This window comes from Camelus ferus, chromosome 27, assembly GCF_009834535.1.
Source record: "Camelus ferus isolate YT-003-E chromosome 27, BCGSAC_Cfer_1.0, whole genome shotgun sequence".
Taxonomy (NCBI): Eukaryota; Metazoa; Chordata; class Mammalia; order Artiodactyla; family Camelidae; genus Camelus; species Camelus ferus.
In genome coordinates this window covers 7,356,739-7,375,390 of record NC_045722.1, presented here as the reverse complement: position 1 = coordinate 7,375,390, position 18,652 = coordinate 7,356,739, and the positions used below count along the sequence as shown (strand labels likewise).

Sequence of the window (18,652 nt, the reverse complement as noted above, 5' to 3'; positions counted from 1 at the left end):
CAGCTCCGTCTCTGCCACCAGCCACTGCTGGCAGATTCCTCCACCTCCTGGAGCCTTAATTTCCTCATCCACAAAATGGGATAACATGACCTTCCTTGAAGGCAGGTTTCTGTAACCATGGGTGTTAGCAGTTCTTTGTAAGCCGCCAAGATGTGTGCAATGGGAAGGGGTGGCGCTTATGAAAGTGTCATCAGAGGCACGTTTGTTGCTGTGGGAGTGCAGGTGCTGGACCATTTTCTCATCTTCCCACAGGCTGCTAGAACCACAACTTATAATTAATGCTCGGTGATGTGGCTTGACCCAGTTTCCCAAAATAGGATGTTTTAACTACAACTGATGAAAAATGTGAAATTCTTGTCTTCCTAGCAGAACTAACTAGATAAACTTCCTTTCCCTGGGCTTTATGTTTTCTTCAGAGCTAATGAATGGGGGGTGGAGGTAATAGCTCAGTGGTAGAGCGCATGCTTAGCATGCACGAGGTCCTGGGCTCCGTCCCCAGTGCATCCATTTAAAAAAAAAAGAGTGTGTAACACACAGCTGATGAATAAATGCACACATTGAGCACACGTATATATATTCACTTATTCAGTAAGTGTTCATCGGGCTCCTACCTGCACCATTTATTATGCTTAACCCTTTACCTGCCTTGTCATTCACTCTCCACATGAATCCTGTGAGGTGGGCATTGTTACCCTGATGCACGAATCAGGAACTCAGGCTCAGAGGGGTTAGGTTACTGGGTCAAGGCCATACACCTAGAAAGTGACAGAAGCACAATTAAACCCACGTTTTCTTGACACCCCCTCCCAATCCATGCACCTCTCTTTTCTGATACCACAGTGGCTTCTCCAGGCCCCTAGAAAGGGGACTTAAGGTATGTCTGGTAGAAGGAATGAGTAGGGATGGACCACAAATTATCAGCCCCTCATGCGTCTTCCCAACTCCAGATAGATGGCCCCTGGGGTCCCCGTACTGCCCCTCTCCTCCTGGCCACACTCATCAGCTCTGTACCACTAGGCAGCTCCCTTGTCCCCAGCCTTGGTTCTAATTTGTTTCACTTCCTACCCCTCCAGGCCTGTCTAGGACTGCAGTGGCACTGAATCGGGCAGCCCCGCCTCCCCGGCACCCTGGACTGGTGGGCAGTGGCTGGGCAGCAGAGGGCGTGGGGTCAGACAGAGTGAGGTGCTTCTGATTGCTCCCCCTTTGACTTTGGGAAAGTACCTGGACTTCTCTATGCTTCGGTTTCTTTATCTGAAAGCCAAGGGTCATACTTGTCTCACGGGGTCGCTGTGGGTCCTAACAGGATACGTTAATACGTGTAAGGCATACAGTAGGCACTCAGCCAATGCTATTTCCTTCCCCTCCCCATGCTTCCAAAGAAGTATGGTAAGTGGTGGCTTCTGACGATGCTACTTTTTCCTCTATGGTTTATTTTTAAATATTTAACTTCCATTTTAGTGAGTAGGATAAGGTATGAATCTAATTCCTTTTCCACATTCAATCTTCAGTATTCCAACATGATTTATGAAGTACACTTTCCCTTCCATACTGCTTCCTCTTCATGCATTACAGTCTCTCATATAGTTTGATCTAATTCTTGGCTCTCTTCTGCATGATTTAGGTACTGTGTTCTCTTTGTATCCGAACTTCATCTGCAAAACTGGCCTCGTGCTTGGTGGGTGGGATGGGTTTTCACTGCGTTGATGTACACTATCCAAGTAACCAGTTAAACACAGAGAATATGGTCAGAGGAAAGCAAAATAGTCCCTTGACTCCCGGTGAACACGGTTTATCCGTGGAAGGAGGGAAAGAACTCCTACATCTAGAGCAGGGTTTCAGCCTCGGCACTGTTGACATTTGGGGCTGGATGGCTTCTTGCCACGGGGAGGGTCCCGTGCATCGCGGGATGTTTGACAGCATCCCTGGCTCCTATGCACTAAGTATCAGTGGCGTCCCCCATCCCCACCCCTGGTTACGACAACCAACAATGTCTCTAGACGTTGGCAAGCGTCTGCTGGAGGACAAACTCTTTCCCGTTTAGAATCACTGATCTAGAAGGGATGGACGTTCCGTACCTTTCTCCTGGGCTTCCCACCCACCTATCCCCATCTGTTCCCTCAAAATAGAAGTTTCAGAGTGAGATGTGTGGCAGACATGCTGCTTCTCAGCAGTGGAGAAAGCCCCTGCTCTGAACTCTAGAAACTTCTGTCTCTGATGACGCCTTGCAAATTTGCGGTCAGAGGTGGCAATCCTTTCACTTATTGGAACATGACCACTTTATTCTCTGCCAGTGTGTCTTTTCTTTCTGGTTTCTTATTAAGTTTGTGGAGAAGGAGGTTACTCTGCCATCTTTCACAGCTGTCCTCTGCCATCTTTCACAGCTGTCTCGTCTCTCAGTCCCCGATCTGAGTCTTTTCCCTGCATGTCTTATGGAGAGATGTCAGGTTTCAGTAAAATTATAATTAAATCTATAGTCAACTCTGATCAGATGGCATTAAACAGAGGAACACGGAACAAGGAACAATGTTCTCTAAAAGGAGAAATATTTTTACATGAATATTTTGGTATTTGTTAACGTACTGGAGTTAATAGAGAGGTGTAGGAGGTGCTGAATAGAAATCCAATTTGTAGTGATTATTCCCAAATTAAGATTAGCACACAGAAACCTGTCTGGAGTGGGAGGCAAAGTCTGCTGTTCCAAAGAAGAGGTTTTTAAAGGTGTGGGTGGGGAGAGTGAGAGAAACTGAACGTAAATGTTCTTGCAACACGAATGGGAAAGAGCCTGCAGGTCTCCTGACAGCCAGGAGCATCCGTCTGGAAGGAGGCCCAACACTCACCCCAGAGAGGACCAGCGGGGGCCGTTCCCTAGTCCCGACCCTGCCAGCTTCCCTTAAATGCATCTGGTAGCTTGCAGCTTGCAAAAAGCTTTTGTGTATTTAGCATTAATGCTCAGTTGCATGTAACAAAGACCCAAAACATCAGTGACTTTAAAAGGATAGAAGCTCAGATATAAGCCATTTGTGGCCAGTATGGTCCCTCCACAGTCACTGAGGACCCAGGCTTTGCTTAATTTCTACTCCAGCAAACTTAGAGCATGGCCCTCATCCTCATGGCACAGGATGGAGCCCCATCCATCATAACAGAGTTCTAAGCAGTAGGATAAAGGAAGGGGCTCTTGTAAGTCAGGCTCCCCAGGAGGCAAATTTGACAGATATTTGCATACAGGAAGTTCATTGGGATGTATACTTGAGGTCAACAAGTAACAGAAGTATGAATGGGCAAAAGGAGAAGTTGGACTGTGATGCCTCAACACAAGGCCTCAGCCAGTCCCACAGGAACTTCTGCACTCAGATGGCCCTCAGGAGTTTTCCCAAACTGGGGCAAGGGGATCAGATCTTTGCATGCTCACTTTACCCAGTCACCCGACGCAAGCTGCCCCAGGAAGCGGCGTCCCTTTGGGTGAGGCGGCTCTCTTTAGCCAAGGACAATCACCAGGAAGAGGGGCTCAGTGAAAACTGTCAGCACTCAGCATTCCTTGCAGCTGGGACATAAGTGCTTCAGCCCTGAGCATAGCAGAAATCTGGATGGCGAACGACAGAGTCCACTACAGTCCACCCCCTGTGCCACTCAGATCACTTGCTTTGTATAAGTGCTGAGAGATGCTCCTTCAGGATTCTGGTGGACCTCTTTCCCTAGGGAAAATCTACAAAGAGAAAGTAATGAAGTGAACTATGGCTTTGCCACTGAGGCTGGTACTCAGCAGCTCCTTCCTCTGCTACCCCTCTGAGATCCTCCCACTCTGAGGAAGCACCTCTTCTGATCTAGGTGGTTTCCTTTTGTGGGTTACCCTGCAGTTTAAGCCCCTGGTCATTAGGCCCTTCTCAGGCTGTCGCTGCAACACCTGACCATTTACCACCAAATCTGGGCAGGGGAGAAATAAGAGATGCTCTTGTGGATCACTTTGGTGCCAAACATATACATCTTTGCCCCCTTTGGATGGCAGGAGCCCTATTTTCGTTTGATGGTGAGAGTCAATTATCATTGCCAAGATGATGATTCCTTTTTTCCCCATTAGCATAAAGAGCCCAAAGGGAGCAGGCAGTGGTCCTAATTTGAAATTTAATGGAACTCATGTTATAGCCTTTGATGGAATCATGCCTCCCTTTCCTGCCAGAGAGTCAAGCCCTCTAAACCCACAGAGTCCAAAGTTGTAGGAAGAGGATGCAGACATTCCCCATGTGGGTCATCGAGGGTGATGTCGGCAGGCCTCTCTTCCTCCACCCCTTAGTTCCTAGACTCGTATCTTAGGGAATCACTGAAGTCTTCTGAGTAGAGAAATGGCAATTCCAAAGTTGCGCTGTTGAGCAGAGGCCATGAAGGAAAGTATTTAAAGCAGGAAGACCAGTGATGAGGCTGCTAGAACCGTCCAGGCAGGAAATTATGTGGCCTAATCGTGGAATATTATTAGAACCTGACATTTCCTTCAGCAGGAAAGCCAGCTCTTGGCATCCAATTAGTGTCTCTGGGTACCTCAGGAGGCATACTGCAGGTTAGGAAAGACATTTGTTAAGCTTTCCCTGCACTCACAGAGGCAAAACTATTACAGCAACATTCCAAAAATAACCCAGCCAAATTGGCGAGCTGCAGCTTGGCTGTACGTCAGCTCGATCAGTGAGACACAGAAATTTTGCCACTCCCAAGACGATGCACGTCTTGGGACCCAGACCCTGGACCCTGCAGCCTCTCAGCTCCACCCAGAGTGGGGCCAAGGATTCTTCTCCGAGCCCTCTGCTTATTCCTTTGTTCTGGAACATTTACCACCATCCGCCCGAAAGTCAAGGTGTTGACACGTATGGCTGCTCCTGCCCTGGGCTGCAGTCTCAGGGAACAAGAAGCTCTCCCCGCACTCTTCTGTACCTGGGACAGTGCCTGTTGCAGCCCCCGACCATGAGAGCGAGCTCAGTAACTTTTGAATGGAATTGAAAAAAACTTTGCAGGTGAGATCACTGAACTGCTATCAGTGATCAACAATATTAACCATAATAACAATGACAGGGAACATTGAAGGGGGAGCTCCTATGGGCCAGGCATACAACTAAAGGATTTACATGCATTATCTTATTTAAATCCTCCCCAAAACACTATAAAGTAGGTATTATTATCACACAGAAAGAGAGCTAAGTAACTTGCCCAAAGCCATCCTGCTGCTAAGTGGCGGTCCCATCTTTCAAAAAAAGACAGGTGGATGCCACATAGTATGGCCAGTGAATATGGCACCAGTCTCAGGTAAGATTCCAAATATGTCTGTGGGATTAATGGCTTCTAGCCACTATTAGGTGATTACTAGAACCTAGCAGGAGTTCATTAAAAACAAGCGATGCTAGGTTAACCTCATTTCTTTTCCAATTATACATTCCACACGTGTAAGTTAAGTCCTTTGTGTGTGCCAGACACTGTGCTGGGCGCGGCTCTTAAATGCTGAACAGGGCACAACTTCTGCCCTCAGAGGACTATGGAGCAGTGGAGGACAAGGAGAAATAAAGCCGTTGCAATACCCTAGAGTAAGCAGAGGGTGCTATGAAGCCAGCGTGGAGCTCCTGGCAGACGAGAGAGTAGGAGTGGCTCGGTGAACAGTGAGCTATAATTGGGATTCCTGTTAGGTTTTGGGTTGTTTGGGTTTGATAAAAGAAGCGATGAGTATTTCAAACAGAGCAGTTGTTATGCTCAAAAGCCCAGATGTGAAAAATTGTGTGATGTCTTCAGGGGACTGCACATAGTTTGATTTGGCTAGAGCAACAGCTCCTAACTATGGCTGCACATTAGAATGACCTGGAAGGAGTAGCAGAATGCCGATGGCTAGACCTCTCGTCAGCAACAGGACCAGAGTCTCTGTCTAGAGCAGTGAAGGGAAGACAGTGGGAGGCAAAAGATGGGGCTGTGGTGGGACAGGGCTGAGAACATGAAGGTCCTTGACTGGCATACTAAGGAAACTGGACTTTGTCCTGGGGCAAAGGGGAGCCAGTGGCAGGCATGTCTGTATCTGCAACACAGGACAGGAAGGGGAGAGGTCACGGCTGGAGGGGGAGCCCAGCCAGGAGGCTGTACTCTCTCTAGGTAAGACATTACCTAACCCAGAAGTACTAACCTTGGGTACTGGGAGAAGTGAACAGTTTAAGAGATATAGAAACAGAATAAGTAGAACATGGTGACTGACTAGAGATGGGTGGCTAAGAAGAAATGGAAGAAGAGAGTGATGGCCATGTTTCATCTGATCAGCAAAGTCAGTGGAGGTACCATTTACTGACGTGAGAAAGCCTAGGGGAGATGCTGCTCACTTGGGCAAGAGCTGAGTGAGTGGTTAGCAGGTTTAGTTTGAGATGTGATGTTCTTTCCTTTCTGCTCCTTTCCCCAAAACCTGTCCTCAGAAAAAGTTCTGGTTAAGTCCATGACACCATGGAAGTCCTTACTGGTATCAGGTTTTGCCCATTCTGAGATGTTAGCCTTATGGCAAAAGACTTCCTAGATGGTAGCACTTCAGGTGTGTACAGCGCCACCAGGCTGGATGGAGTGTTCCCTTTTCCAGTATGGAGAAGGAAACCACCCCAGCATCCCTGAAAACTCTCGGCACCAACGGCCACGTATGCAAATTCTGGCCTCGCACCCCCAACCCTGATGCCCACCCTCCAGCCATATGTTCCTCTGAGAATTTCACACATCCCTCTTACATAGGCATTTATTTTCAAGGAACTGAAGGTGTCATCACAGTTTCTCTGTCATCCCTCCTCCACAGCCGCTGCCCTCTTCCCGCAGAGCTTCCAGCATCTCGGCACAGGGGAGAGTGCACCTGCCTCTAGAAATACAAAACTCACTGCCTCTGAGCATAGGTGCGGTGATGTCAGCTGCAGCCCCAGGAACAGAACAGCCTCGCCCCGCCTGCCTCACCCTGAGACCGTCGTCTCTGCTTCTCAGCCTGCCCACCAGATGGATGGGTTTGCTCGTGCCACCCTGGACTTTGACGGGAAGGAGCCAGAGCCCCTTCCCTGGCCGCTTGGCCATGGGACTTAGCCATCACCTCCTCCTCTCACTTCCTTCAGGGGCAGAAAAGATGCAACAAGTAGGCAGCAATAAAGTACATGAATATACAGCAATAAAGCATGAATATAAGAAACTCCTACATCTCTATAGCAAAATAAATAAATAAATAAATGTGCCAATTAAAAAATGGGCAAAGACTCAAATAGACATTTCTCCAAAAAGGACATACAAATGACCAGCAGATATATGAAAAGGTGCCCAACATCACTACCTGCCAGGAGAACGCAAACCAGAAAGGGATCTGCAGAACATTCTGTGGTAAGAGGTGCTGTGTAGGATGTCATGGAGAATGTGAGCTCGAGCGGAGTGGTGAAAGGACCATCCTGCGACATGGAAGGACCGGGAAATGCAGGCCATGCTGGTGGACAGGTTCAAAATAGCCTTGAGCCAAAGCCAAAACTCCGGCACAGCTCACCCGAAATCTATGCGGGTCCCTGGCCCTATGATTGGCTTCTGCAGCAAAACAGACCTGCTACAGGACCAGAGAACAGGTCCTGGGGGTTGGAAGGACCCACTTCTCCAGAGGACACAGCTCCTGCTGGCACAATGAGTCGGGCTTGGACATGGAGCCTACGACGAGTGGAAGGGGTAGAAGGTCCTCTAAGCCTCGTCCTAGAGGCATCCGAGTAGCCCTAAGCAGAGTGGCTGGGGACGAGGGCGCAGATGAGGGAAGTCAGGCCACAGGCACAGCTGGTTCTGTAGGTGAGTGGCGGGGCCCCCAGGGGACAGGGCCAAGGTCTAAGGCAGGCACCAGGACCCAGCCACGGGGGCTGTAGTTGAGGGCAGGGAAACCAAGACAAGGCCAGAGTTCCAGAGCCTCGCTGCACGTCTCTGGGAACCCCCAGCCCCACAGCGTAGTCTCTAGACGGAAAACAGGGGCCCTGAGGTCACACAGAGAGACCCTCCCCTCCCAGCACTCAAACAAGTCAAAAGGCCAAGGTTTCCAGTGGACAGAAGCCTTCCGAATGCACACGTGGTCCTCATGAGAGTCGGGAGGGGGTGACTTGTCACCTTGTAGAGAGCAGCAGAATTGTCCCCCAGCCCCCCAAGGCCCTGGGAATGGCAAATAGCAGTAGGTTGCTCTCCGAGGACAGGGGTCCTCAGCTGCGGGGCTGTATTTTGCTCGCGGGGCATGTGCAGGTGTGAAGCCTAGGGATGAAAGAGAGATGAGGCTGCACCCCCAGCCCCTCTTTCTTCTCTGCTCCTCCCACATTTGAATGTAGCCCCTTCCCTAAATTGTTTTTGAACCGAATTGCCTTAGGACTAGCGTATGAAAGGGGCCAAATTACCAGCATGCAGTGCCCCCCGCACGCCTAGCCCAGCACTGCGCACACACCCTGTCCCAGCTGCCCCTGTGCCGCTGCGGTGGCTGAGCTGCGGATCTGAGCCTCAGAGGGATGGCGGGCTTGGAGAAGCGGCACCGTGCCCGGACTCCGAAGGCCGGGATGGCTTCCTCGCTCCTTTACAAATGACCCCTGAGGATCCAGGCCAGCGTCCCAGTGTTGCTGAGCCAGACTTTTCGTATTGCTCTGAAAGAACCACTGAAGCCCACGGAGCAAACAAGAGGTGGTAACCCCACACATCTGAAGTCCAGAGAACCCCCCGCGCTGGGCCTGTCCCCGGCAGCAGGGCTGGCTTAGAGATGCCTGTCTGGAGACCCAGACTCTTAGCACGCCGGCCCCTGGGACAGAAGGGAAGGCAGGTGATGAGGAACGGAGCTGTTGCAGAAACACTGCATTTGTGAAGAGAAAGTTCTGTCCTCCTCTTTCCTGTGGGAGTAGGAAATGAGGTGTCTCCTCAAGGAAAAGGAGGGAGGGCCCCAGGGAGTGTGCAAATTTGGGGGCTGTTTTCAAGATGAAAAGACTAGATTTGGTTCCCTTGTTAGACACCTGCTTGGTTTCCAGACTCCAGCCACCCGTGTGACCCAGGCTGGGAGGGACTGTCTGGAGGGAGAGGGTGTAATGGGAGCCACAGCTGGGAAGACAGGCCAGGGCCATCCCTTCTGGCCACCAAGATGGCGGAAAATGAATCCCGCCTAGTTGTAGCTGGTGGCCTGGGGGTGCCGGCCAGGCAGAGGGACAACCACCAGGAGATGTGAAGAAAGCCTCTGCCTTCTCTTCTCTCCTCCCACATCCAGCGCAGGATGGTGGAGGCGGGGACCAGTGAGGGCAGACCTCACCCTGCCCCTCACCCCAACCCAGCCTCCAGCCCTTATCCTAAACCCTACTGCTCCAGTCTCACCTGCTCCGGGGGAAGAGAGAAGAGCTTTAAATAGATGTGAGAGCAACATTTTAAAATGAACAGAGCTGCGTTCTTCCTAATTTCAAGTGCCTGAACTTTCTGGAAGTAGGCTGAGCCATCACTCTGGAAGCTGCTACCCAGAGGGAAAGGCCTTCATTGTAACACAGCCAGGGCAGTCACCAGAAAAACAGAACGACTTACTTCATGTTCATAACCCGACGAACTGCCACTGCTCAATAGACCAGTTATGCTAAGAAAAACTGGTTGGCTCAGAAGCTTTCTGACATCTGGAGGCAGGAGAGTGAGGCACCTGCTCAGGGACCACAGATGTGGCCAGGGATGAGGCTGCGTGGCAGAGCCAGGAGAGGTTCTGCTGCCAACGCCAGCTGGAGTCACACTGGGGTGGGACAGGAATGCCAGGCTGGGGTGGGATTTGAGTCGGTTCCCCATGAGGAAGGAGGAAGAGGGGCGGGGTGCCTGCAGAGTAAGGTGGTGTTCTCCTTGTGGCAGTTCATTCCAGAAAGGCTGCTGACCACTTCCTGTGCAACCCAGTGCCTGGTCCCCCTGTGTAGAACCTGTGGGGAAAGGTCTGGAAGTAGGGGGACATCCACATCATGATGACTTTGGTCCAGCCACAGCCTGTGGCCTGTGCCCTCCTCTGAGCTCACAGTCCTAGGGCTGTGTGGTCATTGGCAGCTTATGACACCCTCTCTGTCCCCAGGCTGAGAGTCTCAAACAAGTAGAACTCTGAGTCATTTCTCTCTCCTTAGCACCCAATGAAGACCCAGTCCATAGTAGCTGCTAGGGAGTGCTTCTTGAAGGAATGACCGGATAAGTAATGGGACGACAGAATGGATGGATGGATGGATGGATGCATGAAAGCATGAATGAACCCACTGGAAAATGAGCATCATTTTTCCCTATCATGTTCCCATTATACAAAGGCACCCAGGCCCGAGACTGAGGCCTCAGCTAATAGGAGATGTCTGTGCTATGAAATGACTGTGGCCTGCAGTATGATAAATCTAATGAATGCCTGACTAAAGCGAACTGTGCCCTCCACGATCATCACAAAAACAGAGCTTCAAGTGTCCACCCTCTAGTGCCCAGTTGCTAGACTGCACCGCTGCTTAGTGTCTGGCTATTTGCAAGAACAGGTTGAGCAGGGCTTTCTGAATTAGGGACATAAGGGGTTCGATCGGGAGTCATTCCACTTTTCTGCTCCCGGAGGGAGAGACCTTGACTTTGCACCTCCTGTGTCCCCAGCAGGGAGCTTTAAGCCAGGACTCAAACACCCTTCCAGCAACTCTGTGTCAAGTACCTGTTGGGGAGATAATTGATGCATTGAATGGAGGCAGTGCTTCCCAACCAGTGTGCTGGGACTTTTGCAGCCCGCAGGATGTTGGAAAGGCAAGGCTGGCAGGGCTGGAGTCCCAGAGAAGTCTCCCCAGGCTGCAAGCCCTGGGTGCTGCCAAGAGATGTCCTCTTACCTGGGCATCTGTTGCACTGCCACTGCTGAGCATGGCCAGCCCTTCACAGACAAGATATGGCTGAATGGTGGGAGTCGGGGGCAGGCATCCTGAACCTCTGTTCATCTGTGACACCCTGGTATTTACAGGTGACTGCTCTAACGATGTGTATACTTTTGCAAAATAGAATTTCATTGATGGTTTTCAAAAATTTAATATAGAGAAGTTTGACTTAAAATCCATTCATATTAACCCCCGCAAAAAAATCAGCATCGCAAGTGTCAGAGAAATAAAAGAAAAGACTGTTAGATTACTTAAACATGATTTCAAATGGTGACCATTGTTCTAAATGTTTTCATTGCTGTTGTTCTTGATTTTTTTATCAGTTTACTTGGATGGGAAAATTTCTAGTTGGTGTTTAGAATTTAAAAATCTTGATCAGAAGTTTCACATGGTCATTTCAGATCTAAAACCTGATTATTAAAAAAAATAGATGCAAATTCAAATTTTTCGCTAAGAAAATATTTTATTTATAAGTTTTATAAATATTTAGTGTTTTCTCTAATATTTTATGTTATTTTACACATCTTAATTATACATGCTAAAGAAAATAAAATGACTTTTTTCACCTAGCCCCGTAGGTGGCCCCAAGTCCCCTCAGTTAACCCCCGTGTACAAGGCAAATGTTACTATGCGTGCCATGGAAGAATGTTGGAAGGCACTTGGCTAGAGGGCTGCCCATCCGAACTCAGAAGTGCTAACATTCTTTAAAATCCTTGTTAAAAGTATGAAATTCTGGCATAGGCTTGGATTTTAACAACTCAAAGCTCTTTTAACTGGAAAAAAATATATATCAAAGGTCAGGCGCTAGAAAAGTTGTAAAACTTGGCTGCCAAAGTTAATCTGTGGCAGATTGTCTTTTCCAAGGATGACTGCAGCGCTGTCTTCCCTCCCCCATGGTCTTCTTACTCTGTGACTTTGACATTCCTTCTATAATGAAATGGGGTCTCTCTTCCTCCTCTAAAGTGTGGATTTGTGACTGTGATGGGAGCCATGTCGTGTGACTTCCAAAGCTGGTCACAGGAAGTGAAGCGCGTTCTTCCCGGCACTTTTCATACACTGCTTCTTGGCTCTCAGACTCCGTACTGTGAGGAAGCCCAAGCAGCCCCCAGGGGGAGGTTATGTGTGTGAAGAAACTTATTTGAGAATAAAAGCAGTAATATCTAAGGACTGATGACCAAAGAAATATATTACATCACTTTTTGTAATAGTCCCAAATTGGCAGTGTAGCCAATTGGTGAGAGCACAGAATTTCTGGAAAAATCCCAGCCTGGCTTTTACCAGCTACGTGGCTTAAGTCAAGTTCCTGAATGTCTCTCTGCCTCAGTTTCCTCAGAAGTAAAGTGGAGATGATACTAACAGTACATCCCTCACTGTGTCGTTTTTAAAAGATTAAATAAGTTAATGTTTGCAGCTCAGGTTAGAACGCTGCCTGGCACAGAGCAAGAGAGGTATGAGTATTTGTTTACTGATTAGATAAAAATAAAGAATTGTACATGATCACGTGGGGTCTGGAATCAGAAGGGTTGGGTTGGAGGTTTGCTCGACCTTTTTCACCAAGGAGCCCGAACAAGCCTTGTAGCTTTACCTGAGCGTCGGCCTTCTGGCCACTTGATGAAGGTGATGATGGGGTGCGGGGAGGGGGGGCTTTGGGTTGTTGCAAGAATCAAATCAAGCATGCCTCTGGTACCAAAATGCTGGTAAGCAAGATGTCAATGTTGGCTGTTGTCATTGTGATGATTTTTCTGGTCATCAGATCCCCTGGCCTGTTGGGGCCGCAGAAAGAGCACGGAATGCCTTCAGTGCCGTTAACTGTTAGCCTGCCCCGTGGTGCTAAAAGCTGAATATGGGGAGGTAAGTTGGAGGTCCTGCCCTCCAGAAGCCCACTTTTTTCTGTTTCTGGCAGACAAATGAACACCTGACTTACACTGCAGGGAGGTGCGTGTTGTAGCGGATGAAGTACATGGTCCAGGGTGCAGGGAAGGCTTCCTGGCAGGGACATAGTTAACTGGAGGCCTGGCTGTGCCTGTCACTAGCTGTGTGATCTGGGACAGAGACCTCTGTGAGTTTTGGTTTCCTCATCTGTAAAGTAGTTAGAAACCGAATACAGCAAAATACATGCAAGCAGTGTCGCAGTGGTAAATAACACATGTTGCTTTCTGCTCCGTGCTCTCCTGGCCTTGAATATCATGTGATGACAGCAATGGGAGGGGCTCCTTCACCCGAATTCAAATCAGGCAAGTTCACCTAGAGGCTGCCCATGGGGGGAGGGGTGGAGGCAGGCGGGGGCTGGGATCTGAGCTGTTTAGAGCCCCATCCAGGATGAAGGGAATTTCCTGAAACGGGCTTTGCTGTCCCACGTTCCTTTTATGAAACATGGGACTCTTCCTGCATCCATAAAGATGAAGACATTCTTTCGCGGGGATTTAATTTTGGGGCTGCGTGCCTGGGCCCTGAGAAAGCCCAGGCTTCCTCCTCCTTTTGAATCTAACCCCAGCAGCTTTGTGCGCACCAGACGAGACTGCATTCCCCTTAATGCCCTTGGCATCGCTTACGCACACCAAAATCCGCTGCCTCAGGGCTTTCCAGCCAGCGGTAAGCCTCCCTTTCATGGGCAATCAGGCAGCAGCCTGGAGCAGAGAGGGGAAGGGGGGCCCGCGTGCCCCGCTGGGTCTCTGTAGACAGCGGAGGGCAGAGGCCTCTCCCTGACCCCAGGAGATGAGCCCAGGCCTGGGGAGAAGCTATGCAGTGACAGAAAGGGCCCTGTGCAAATGGGGAAACTAAGGCTGGGTGAGACACTGGACCGCTTGTGTCAGTATGTGGGTTTAAACCAGACAAATTTCCCACGTCACCCCCAGAGCCCCGACTACCTTCTGACGGGCGTTGCCTTTGACACTTGCCAGGAGCTCACTATCCTGCTGTCCCTGGCTTGGGGTCTGAGGGCAGAAGGCGAATACTTTCAGAGGAGTAGGTCTGAAGGTGGGACACATCCACCAAAGGCCCCTCTGCTCCTCTTCCTGGGGACGTGACGCACAAGCTTGTGTCTCTAAAGGCTGCATTCGGTGGAGGGTGGGAGCGGTGTAGGTTGACGCTGCCTCTGTGCACGGCAGGTCTGGGGGGCTTTTGTTCAGCAAACATTTATGGTGAGCCCACCATATGCCAGGTATCCTACATGCCAGGTGCTTGGGATTCCAGGGGGAGTAGGGTGGACAAAGCCCCCCATGCCCTGCCAACCTCTGCAGTATGAGTGGAAGAAGGACCGTGGATGTGGGTCCAAAAGAGGTGGGCTTGGTCCCCACCCTTCCGCTTATCAGCTCTGTGTCCTCCCGCCGGTGACCTGTTCTGCATTGCAGTGTCTTCATCTGCAACACGTGTGTGACCCTAAGGACTCTTTGGAGGGATCAGCTGATGTTACGTAAGTGAAAAGGTCTATGCCCTCTCTTGCCTGTCACCGCATCTGTAAATTGAGGTCCAACTCTGCCTTACACTCAAGGTTGCTCTGAGTAGTACAGTGCAGTGGTTACACACACTGCCTTCAGGGTCCGACAGTCCTGGGTTCCAATTCTGACTCTGCCACATACTATGTGACCTGGGGCGTGGTCTTTAGCCTCTTTGGACCCCCGTATTCCCAACTGTAAACTGGAGATGATAATAGTAGCACCTAGCTCAGACTGTGGGTATAGGCAATTAAATGATGCAATTCAAAAGTAAATTTTAAAGTTATTAAAACTTAAAAGTAAAGGGCTCTGCACAGAGGTGTTCCCAGTAAGCCCTAAAGAAATGTGAGCTATACTTTTAATCATTCATATTCTTATAATCCAAAGGCTAATTACAAGGTATTTTTCTCTTTCCACATGTTATATCTTTGGACCAGTCCAAAAAAAAAAAAAAAAAAAGCTTGGAAACACTTATACAGTGCAAAGACAGAGTTATGAGAAACTGTGGAAACAACCCAAAACCTTTGGAGAATTGACCTCAAAGATGTAAGCTCTGTTTGTGTTGTGGTCCTGCACTCAAGAGCATCTCGCCAGGTGATCACCAGGAACTCCCGGCATCACATGCCGCACGGGAGGATGCAGAGTTCTCAGCCCCCTTTGCACTTGGCCCCTTCACTTGGTGGAGGGTGGGGTCTGTGGCTAACTGGCCTCTTTCTGTCCAAAGGAGGTGCTGAGTGTCCAGGCTGTGCTCTCTGCTCCTCCAGCAGCCTCTGCCCATCCACCCCTCGGCCTCCAGAGCCACTGTCTGCACTCTTAGACTCAGAGCTGAGTCCAGGTGCTGAGTCATCTCCGGTGAAAGAAGAGGGGGCCTCCGCCACTTAAAGCAGGAAGGGCTGGGAGGGGACATTCACTCCAACATTGCCCCCTGGGTTCTATTACGCCTAAAAGGAAACTGAGGCATAATGAAGGTTAAAGACTTACCTAGGTCATAACAGGAGTCGAGGACTCAGCCAAGGCTAGAAGCACCATCGGACCCCCAGCTTACAGCTGGACACTGGGGTCACCTGGGCACAGCTACAGTGCAATGCCTGGACCGATTAAATCAGAATCTCTGGGGGTGGGACCCAGGCATTGATGTCTGACACCAAAGGCTGTACACCACTGCATTAGAGCGAGGAGACCCCGCGTGAACACTAAGGGCCTTGATTCACATTCTATTCACGTCCAAACCGTATGTCAGAGATTCTGATGTAATTGGCTGCACACCAGGATCATTCAAAACTCCCAGATGATTCCAAGATGCAGCTAAGTTTGAGAGCCACTGTTTTAACATAGCATCTTAATTTAACTTTCAAAGTCTATTTACTCTTCAAGGAAAATCATAACCTTTAATCATATCTAAAAAAAAAAATGTACCTGTTCAGCTGAGATGCAATCCACTGCCTGTTACTCTGCACTCACATTCCAGGAAACAGAAGCATTTGTAGTTATGAGACTATTAATCCGCGGTTTTGTCTTTATGCGTAGGTGTAGTTAGACTTGCTTGTGTGTCACTCGGTTACAGTCATTCGCCAATTCAACAGAAACGTATTGAGTTTGCTCTAGTATAAGCAGTTACGAGTTTAAAGGATCATTCTGAACCAACAACATCGTAAATAACCATCTTTACTACAACAGAAAGAATATGCGTTTAGCCCATGCCATGAAACGTTCTGTCTGAACATATGGTCCTTATAAATTGAGTTTAGTTAGAATTTGTCATTTGCTGAGGAAACGTTCTGGGATGGGACTTTCACTCGAATCAGATGGAAATCCCTGCTCTCACTTTTTTTTTTTTTTTTTTTTTTTACAGTAAGATTGCCTAAAATTCCAAAGCCTTTTAGCCTCTTTATTCACCTGCCAACTATTATGAGGAAGCCCCAGGAATAAGCACCTCCACCACTCAACCGCTGTTCTCATTGGGGAGACCCTAAACGCAGTTGCAGAGAGCACGTTTTGAATAAGCAAAGCAAAGACCTCACTGAGCACAAACCCCAGGGCTGCCCCAGCATCCCCTGGCGGGGAACACTGCCCAGGGCCCCCAACGCCCACACGGTCCTCCCTCTTCTCGGACCCTCTGCTGTCCGCGGGCACCCAGAGCAGGAGCACTAGTTCTCCCTGACACGCAGGGGACCCTCGGGGCTTCCAGAGGCTGTGAGTGACAATCACCTACCCTTATCAGTTCTCCGTCCAACACTTAGAGTCACAAAGCTGGCTGGAAAAGTGATAAGGGGATGTGACTGGCCGGCCAAGACGTTCTGATGAAACTTATCGGAACAATAGGAAAGCTGACATTTGATTTCCAGGTTGAAACGTCCACTTGATCTCTGCGACTCCTCCCCTCGCTCCCAAAGCCCCTCCATGACCTTCTGCTTTGCTCTGGCCTCTCCCCAGGTCTCTCCTTTCGACATTTGGCGAGGCTTTCCTGTTTCTGCAGACAGAAATTGAGACATGCAACCCTGGATAGCTATGGAAAGTAGTGGACTCTTCGCATTTTTTTCTGAAAAACCAATCAAAATTGTAAATGAATTGAAATGTCAAAATTAATAAATAAACCAAAGTTAGCAAAGGCTTTACCCAGCAGCTCCTGCAGGTCTGAGGCAGGGGGCCCCGGCACGTTCTCCTCCTCCCGGGCTCTGCGTCTAAGCCCACACCCACATGCCATTCATAAAGTCCCTACTCTGAGTCTCCTCCTCCTGCCAGGATTGGTCCTCCAGAGGTGCTGGCCCCAGGCCAGGACCCATCAGCTGCAAATCTGCTCGAGCTGGATGTGTCCACAGAACTGTGTGGCCTTGATGGGCTCAGGCTAGGGTGGAGTCTGGGTCTAATGGTGAATTCTCCGGCATCCAAGCTCCCTGCCCCATTGTGTCGGATTCTCCCCTCTTGTTGGCTGGCCTTCCACCCTGATCCACGCACACAGTCCCTGGAAACCAAACACTACTGACATGGCTTCAGTTGTGGAGGCCTTAAGATGTTTCTCCACATCAAGATGAAACCAAGAATAATCACCAGTGTCCAGGAATGGTTTTCTATAGAGTATCGCATTGTGTGAAGACCATCAGCTTTGGGTCCCATCTGCCTGCCGCCCACTTCCTGACTGTATGACCTCGAGCAAACAAAGAATCTCTGAGCCTTGGTACCTGATCTATGAAACAGATAGGACCCCCTACCTCCCAGGATTGCTGTGAGAATTAAATGAGAAAAGAGATGGAAAGTGCTTATGCTTATACCTAAGTTCAGATCCCACGACAGGTGCTTCCTGGTTACATGGCCTTCAGCAGGTCTCTTAAACTATCTAAATCTTAGCTTCCTTTTTTGCAAATGTGGGGATTAGAATAGCTACCTCAAAGGGTTGTTCTGAAGATTAAAATAGATACACAGTATAAGGGTAAGAGCATGGCCTTTGTACTTAATTGGCTTGGATTTAAATCCTGATTTTGTCAGTTACTGGCTCTGTGAAGTCACTCAGCCTCCCAGAGCTTCACTTTCTACATCTGCAGAGCAGCTGTGACCATCCCAACAATCCTACCCCGTAGGGTCGTAGTGGAGTTTAAGTGAGGTGAGCTATAAGCCCTAAGCACAGAGAATTCAACAGAAATGTAGCTGAGGTCATTGATGAGATAATATAATCACTGACAGTGGACTTGACCCAGGAGATGCCCACCAGGTGGCCACTATTTCAACTGATGTTCCACAAGGTGCATTCCTTGGACCTCTTCGATGGCTTCTCCAGGGTCGGGCCAGTCGCGTCCCGGAGACGAAGTCCTGCTCCATCTGCATCCTGTAAGGAAGGCACCGACTAAGGACCCACAGAGCTTTGGAAACCAGGTCCTTACTCAGGACCAAATGATTATACAGCCCCAGACTTCTGACTCTTGAGGGTGAAGGAAAAACAAACGAATCAGGGACTCTGGGCAGTGGAATAATGAAGCCAGTCCCAGAACTCGAGTTGATGAGAGCTTTTGTGTTCAAGGAGTCCAGGTGTGTGGAAAGAAGGAAGACCCTGACCTGAGATGGTCTGAAATCACTCCAGGGTCTTTAAGGTCAGTCACTGGGGGAAGCTGGGCCGTATGGTGACAATACATGTGTTTCTCTTTGGTCCAACCCCCTTGTTTTACACATGGGAAACCAGAGCCCAGGTTGAAACTCCGCCAAAATCCCAAGGATGCAGCTCTCTGGTCTTTGATGCTAGATCAGATCAGGTATCTGATGCAGATCACAAAGCAGGTGTTTTCAGAGAAGTGATAGGAGTCCTGAGCAACGGGAGGAGGAAACTGGTAAATGACCAACGGCTAGAACTGCAGGGCCCAG

At 49.4% G+C, this 18,652-nt stretch overlaps 2 long non-coding RNA genes across 2 annotated transcripts in view; both read left to right on the top strand.

Annotated features, from left to right (window-relative positions):
- LOC106730254 overlaps window positions 1-7,887 on the top strand; it is a 35,827-nt gene extending 27,940 nt beyond the window's left edge. The window contains exon 4 of the long non-coding RNA XR_001366707.2: window positions 6,791-7,887. This is a non-coding gene — a long non-coding RNA (uncharacterized LOC106730254). The remainder of the gene's footprint in view (window positions 1-6,790) is intronic.
- A 4,475-nt stretch (window positions 7,888-12,362) lies between these two features.
- Window positions 12,363-16,913, top strand: LOC116660281. The gene is made up of 4 exons (XR_004315730.1): window positions 12,363-12,485; window positions 12,622-12,719; window positions 14,219-14,280; window positions 16,736-16,913. It is a non-coding gene; the product is annotated as an uncharacterized LOC116660281 (long non-coding RNA).
- Window positions 16,914-18,652: the final 1,739 nt, after the last annotated feature.